Raw genomic sequence first — 7,292 nt, 5'->3', positions numbered from 1 at the left:
CCTCCTATTGATGATTGAATTTGCAATCCTCTACTATACACATGCTGCCTGAACAATCAGACCCCTCTTGTCTACAGAGAGAGCTTGCAATTCTCCAGGCTCACTTTGCTACTCTGCTGGTTAAAGCTTGCATTCTGCAGCATGTGGTAGAAATGGAAGGTGGCTCGTATAATGTCACTCTGAGTTTGTACAGCTGAAATTATGTTCATTCAATCATTCATTCAGGAATGAATGGGTCCTTTATGAAATAGTTTCTGTCCATGGTGGTGAAAAATTATTTCCCATAAATTAAGAATTTTTTACATGCAAGACTGGAAATTATTTCTACATTGGAGTTTTGACATATTATTCAATTATACTGTTCCTAAAGTAGGGTAGGTGGAGATCATCTTTGAAAATTAAGTATCCTAATTATATGATGAAGAAAAAGAAATCTATTTTTTTCAACAAATATTATGTGTAAAATATATAACATTAATTTGACAATTGTGGGCTCTGTTATGTGACTTTTCTGGTCAGAACTGACTTATCTTCAAATGAAAGGGCTAGACAAATCATTTCCAAGCTATCCTTTCCTCTAGTATCCAGTTTCTTACTATATTTGTTAAAATTTCAAACTATAATCTGTACGAGTTCACTGAAGACAAAACTATAATAAGTTATTAAGGGAAAACTGGATGTTTGGAGACATTTCTTACTTCTAACTAGACATGATACATAACTCAGCAAAGCAGGCTCAATGGTACCATACATCCTACCTGTTTCTGTTCACCTCACAATCAACTGGGGTTCATGATGTGGGCTCATTTGCTCACATACGGTTCCACTTTGACCTTCTTCTATTACTTACCAGTTTATTCTGCATGTTTTTATTTCTACCACAATAACCTCCTTTGCTTTTCTTAGCTGATGTAAACATCGCACCAGATTACCCCTGCTCAGTGTTTTCCAGAACTTCAGACTTGAGACTCTTTAAGAGCTTTGCTTGGTAGTGAAGTGGACCCTAAACCACAAGAACACTCTGATCCATATATGTCGTTGTCTATCTATGTATGCCCAGCATGTGAAAATTACAAGCCTGTTATTTGAGCACACAGGAGGCTGAGGCCAGAGGATTCCAAGTTCAAGGTTTCAGAACAACCTGACTATATGCTGATACCCCGCTTCAAAAAGAAAAACAAACAATAAAATAAACACCAATTATAAAACAAACAGGAAAATACCACAGAAGTGTGAAGTTATGACATCATCTATGTCTAAATAAGTTGTACTTCATGGTCTGTCTATGGGGAAATCAAAAGCAGAAGCAACTCAATACACTAGTGGAGTGTGGAGGGGTATCTGGAAAGATATAAGTATTTAAATTGCTATGTTTAAATAACACTGGATTAAGAAATGCATATCTTAATATTTTATTATATATTATATGTTTATATTATGTATAATATATTATTAACATATATCTTTATATATATATATCCCTTTCTAACATGTGCTTATGTGGGAAACTTTCATGATATTATAACATTACACTACAACAGTTAGAAAAGAGAAAGGTGAAAGGTACTGAATCTAGACTACTTGTGTTTGAATCCTGGTTCTGTCACTTAAGTAGCAGAATATAAATCATGAGGCAAACTCTATGAGCCTTGGTCTGTTCCATAGAACAGGAAACTACAATGGTAACTACCTAAATGGATAAATGATAATTAACTTACCTGAGGTCCTTCAAGCATTGCTCACCATGTGTAAGTACTGTGTGCGTACTAGCTATGAGTAGTAATTGGTATTTTTTTCCCCACACATCTGTCATATTGAATACTAAATACATTTTCAAATTCAAAAAATTATTTAAAGTAACATTTAATATTCAATGTTAGGAGGGACTATTCATAGAATAAGATTTTCTCAAATGAAAATGACAACATATGGCAATCATACCATTTAATGTTATTGGTTTTTGGAGTATTTTCTCTGTTCCCCACACTCTTGTGCTACCTTTTATTATTTTATTTTTTATAGTTTTTAGTTAATGTCCATTATGCAGAAAGATTAACTATTTGCCAAAGAAAAATGCTACTTGAAAATGGTAAGGCCATGATGGTAAGGATTTGTGGTCAGACAAGGCAAGAAGGTACAGAGGTAAGGATTTGTGGTCAGACATTTGAGACAGAAAGGAACATCGGAAAAGAAAGGATGAATTTGAAGAGAATGGGCTTTGTGGTTTCCACAGTACATGAGTATATAAAAGATATTTTAGAAATGTGACCATGCACTCTTGCTCATGTGAAGAGCATAACATGCAGCTTGAAGGCTTGAGAATTTTATGAAAACAGTTAACAAGGAAGAAGACAGAGTAAATTTGCTTGGCAAAGATCCTTGCTTAAGAAGTACCAGGGAGATTTTTTAAAATAAACTTACCATTTTAATTGATGGCACGTTTTATAAAAACTATCTGTATTGTGTTCTTTTTGTAGCTTTATATGCTATGTATTCAGTAGATACCTTCAACACTACTTACTATTAACACCCACTAATCTTCTAAAATTCTTAAATTTAAAGAATTCATTCAATGCTATTATCCCATAATCCTTCGACTGCTTTAGATTTGATTATAAATTTCAACATTCAGAATAAGAAACTGAGGCTCAGGAATATTAATCTTCACAAACCTACCTCAGAATTAAAACTCTACGAAGAAACATGAGTATGAAATCCTTATTCGATCCTTCATGGATGTTCCTTTGCCTGCCAGTGACTAGACTATACACTGTGTATTCTGCCCAGTACCACTCAGGTCCAAACCAACTTCCAATAGCCATTTTACTTTCTTCCTTGAAAACCACCCTCAGACTTGTTCTAGCAGCTGTCTGACCATCCACATGTAACCTGAAAACTGACCTTTAAGAACAGAATGAGATTTTCCCGATAAGACTAATGTGTGTGAGCTACAGCCCCGTTCAGTGCTGTTTGCTTAGTCCTGTTTTATGTGTATTCTTTGCAAAAATGTCATATTTTCTGTAAGCATTACAAAGTCTTTTAAGGACAAAGGCCAACCTATTGGGGATGCTGGGATGAATTCTGAGGATGGCTTCCATGACAACAGCTGTGATGTTCTGTTAAGCTCTTACTGCAGATGTCAGCAATCCATACTCCTAGCTGTTGAGAAGGGTTTCAGAGCTGGCCTCTGCTTGTCAGTCCCTGCAGGGATCATTTCAGTGGTACTGTTTACCTTCCTAAGGCTCTATTCCTTTCGTAGGATGGTCAGTACATCAAGACTCTAAGGCTCAGTGTATGTTCCAAGCTTTTTCATCCCAATGGAGTGGAGTGAAACTAATTGGAGGAAGGTGGCCATCTGAAGTTGTAAGCTCAACTTAAGCCTTCTTTACATTGCTTATGGTCATGATGTTTATCACAGCAATAGAAAATAAAAGTCATTTATAGGTGTGCTAAGTTAATGAAGAAAAACTATATTTTAGGTGTGGAAATGTAACTTAGTGGGTAAAAAATGTTTGCTGTGTAAGCATGAGGACCCAAATTTAAGTCTCCTAAATACATATACAAAGCTGGACATGGCTATGTGTGCCCGCAACTAAGCAGTTGATGCTGGAAACAGGTAGATTCTGGGGTCTCACTGAGGATTCAGCCTAACTAAAATAGTAAGGTCAAGGTTCAATGTGACCCTATCTCAATTTAAAAAATGTATACTCATGCAAATAGTGCATTCACGTACACACAAACACATACAAATTAATAGATAAAAGTATCTCTAGATATCTCAGCACTGGATATTCACGGCATGTACCAGCATAGTAATCTGTTACTTTAGAAGTAAGGTTTTTACAGGGTGAATTGCCTAAATCATAGTTTCCAGGAAATACAATAAGCAAAGTAAGAAAGAACACTTCTAATTTTTTTCAAAATATGGTACTGATCCCAAATTGAAAGTGAGCATTTTCATCTCCAAAGGAAATCTGCTGCTACAAGATGATATATTTCATCAAGCCGAGGACTCTAATGAAAGGCGAACTTCTATCAAGCCTTGCTTTCTAAAAAGTAATTCTCTGAAAACAATGTTCATAAAGGATTTTTCCTGTGCTCAGTTTCATAAGAAAAATGGACCAAAGCATACCCCAAAATAATAAGCAAAATGGTCTAGGTCCAGAAATGGGTGTGGCTGAGGATATGAATATGAGTCAAATGCATTGATATATGTACATGAAAACGTCAGGGGGTAGACTATTTACTTTGTATGTTCAATAAAAACAAAATCAAAGAATGAGGGGGACTGAAGAGAAGGAGAGGGAAGATGGAGGCTGGAGGAGAAAAGGGGAGAAAAGGGGAGAAAAGAGGAGAGGCAAAGGAAGGAAAGAAAATCCCTAGATCCAGATTTTGTCTAAGCCACTTACTATCTTATATTCTTAGACACATTGATTATAATTTCTCTCTCAAAAGGAAATCTGGAGCCACAGTATGAAATATTTCACCAAGCCATGTTATACATGGAAAAACATTTGTGTTTTCCATGTAAGCTGAGAAAAGTCTAGGCTACTGAGATGGCTCAGTGGGTAAAGACACTTGTCAGCTAGCCTGATGACCTGAGTTTGATCCCCAGAAGCCACACGTGGAGGAAAGAACCAATTCCCAAAACGTATTCTCTGATTCTACATATGTGCCATAGTGTACAGGCATGTTAACAAACAAACAAACAAACAAACAAATAAAAAACATAATAAAAGTTTAAAATAATAAAACAGACAAAATGCAATTCCATAAGTCTCTTCTTTATTATCTTATATATAACATTGTGACCAGAAAAGGGCATTGTACCCTCTGAAGATGGAGTTACAGGTGCCTGTGCACCACCTGACAACTCAGATTCTCTGGAAACTCAGATTCTCTGGAAAAGCGGCAAGTCCTCTCAACCATTGTATCATTTCTTCAGTTCTAATTCTAATTTTTTTTTGTTGTGTATGTTTATTTTCTGTTTAAGTCCATGTGCTAAATTTGATCTACAATACATTACCTTTATAAATCTACACATATTTTCTCTTTTATTTTTCTGTAAGTGCATGAGAACTTTTAGGTTGTTTTATGTGAAAGTGAAGAGTCAGTTTTATTAGTTATTTTTATTTGGTAGCATATTCTTTCCCCTATAACTAATCTATTGCATTTCCCCATACCACCTGCATTTCAGAACTTTTTTTTTTTTTTTTGCTATAAATAGAACCTTATGGGAAGCAAGAAGGTATTTACATTTTTTAGAATTTAATATTTACAATGCTAAAATGAGCTCAACTACTTGTGCTTTAGATAATTCCTATCAGAAGTTTGTCCAGAAGAAGTCTAGGCAATTCAAATAAGTGACTGGTGTGGTTAAGATTCAGATTCATACTCCATGACTCCTCAAGATTGTTACACTGGTGACTCTGTGACAGACGAAAAGAAGCAGAAGAATAGCTAGATATATTGTTCTCCATAAGCAAGAAACAGACTAAGACAAGAACTGCAGAGAGCAATTTCAGAGAGCTCTATTTATTAATCTTTCAAGAAGAAATTGTAGCTGTCTAATAAGAACAAAGTCTTATGAGCAATGACTTGAGTGTGGTATGTCTCCAAAGAGTTGTTTTACAAATGTGCTGTGCTCCAGAATGGTAAAGTCAAGAGTGATTAGGGCTTTTAAGCAGGAGACCTAGTGGAATGTCACTGGGGGCATTGCCTTTGGAGGGATCTTCTACAGTTCTGGGTTGTGGTTAATAATTTCAGTAATGTTATCGTGCAACAGCAACACCAGACCCTTCCCCCCTTTTTCCAGCTTTTTGACCAATCATGTGACCTCATGCACGTGTATTAATCAAGGTGTTACTCTCCATGATATGAGACGGGGAGGACAGAGAATCCTGGTATTTGCTATTTCAACTTCTGACTCCAGAACTATGAGATACACAAACTCCAGATTCAAACACATATTTTCAACAAGAAAACAATCATTGCAAACACCCAAACTTGTATTGTCCATGAGTAAAACAATGTTATATTTGGCAAATCATTTAACATAGATTTAGTAAAACATATATATTTTGCAACTATATTTTTCTTTCTTAAGAAATTATTAAGGGTGAAATAGTTCTGTGTGTAAATTTTTTTAATGTAAAAACCTACCAATCTGAATTCAATATCTTAATCTGTCATGGGAGAGTGAAAACTAGTTCTAGACGTTGTCATCTGATTTGCACATATATGTCACAGCATGTGCACGGTCACTATTTCTATATCTCTCAACGGTAAAAGAACTTCTGGGGAAATCACCATTCCTGACCTCAAGCTGTATTACAGAACAATAGTGATAGAAACTGCATGGTATTGGTACAGAGACAGGCAGGTGTATCAATGGAATAGAACTGAAGACCCAGAAATGAACCCATACACATATGGTCACTTAATCTTTGACAAAGGAGCTAAAACAATCCAGTGGAAAAAAGACAGCATTTTTAACAAATGGTGCTGGTTCAAGTGGTGGTCAGCACGTAGAAAAATACAAATCGACCCATTCTTATCTCCTTGTACAAAGCTCAAGTCCAAGTGGATCAAGAACCTCCACATAAAAGCAGATACACAAAAACTAATAGTAAAGAAAGTATGGAAGAGCCTCAAGCACATCGGCACAAGGGAAAAATTTCTCAACAAGAACAACAATAGCTTATGTTCTAAAAATCAAGAATTGACAAAAGGGACCTCATAAAATTGCAAAGGTTCTGTAAGGCAAAGGGCACTGTCAATAGGACAAAACTGCAACCAACAGATTGGGAAAAGATTTTTACCAATGCTACATTCAGTTGAGGGCTAATATCCAACATGTACGAAGAACCCCAGAAGTTAGACTCCAGAGAACCAAATAACCCTATTAAAAATGGGGCACAGAACTAAACGAAGAATTTTCAACTGAGGAATATTGAATGGCTGAGAAGCACCTAAAGTAATGTTCAACATCCTTAGTCATCAGGGAAATGCAAATCAAAACAACCCTTGAGATTCCACCTCACAACAAACAGAATGGCTAAAATAAAAAACTCAGGTGACAGCAGATGCTGGCAATGATGTAGAGAAAGAAGAACACTCCTTCATTGCTGGTGGTTTTGCAAGCTGGTACAACCACTCTGGAAATCAGTTTGGTGATTCCTCAGTAAATTGGACAGAGTACTACCTGGGGACCCAGCTATGCCTCTCCTGGACATATACCCTGAAGATGCTCCAACATGTAATAAGGACACATGCTCCACTATGTTCATAGC

This window comes from Mastomys coucha, unplaced genomic scaffold (genome assembly GCF_008632895.1).
Source record: "Mastomys coucha isolate ucsf_1 unplaced genomic scaffold, UCSF_Mcou_1 pScaffold21, whole genome shotgun sequence".
NCBI classification, from domain to species: domain Eukaryota; kingdom Metazoa; phylum Chordata; class Mammalia; order Rodentia; family Muridae; genus Mastomys; species Mastomys coucha.
Note: the sequence above shows the minus strand (reverse complement) of the source record.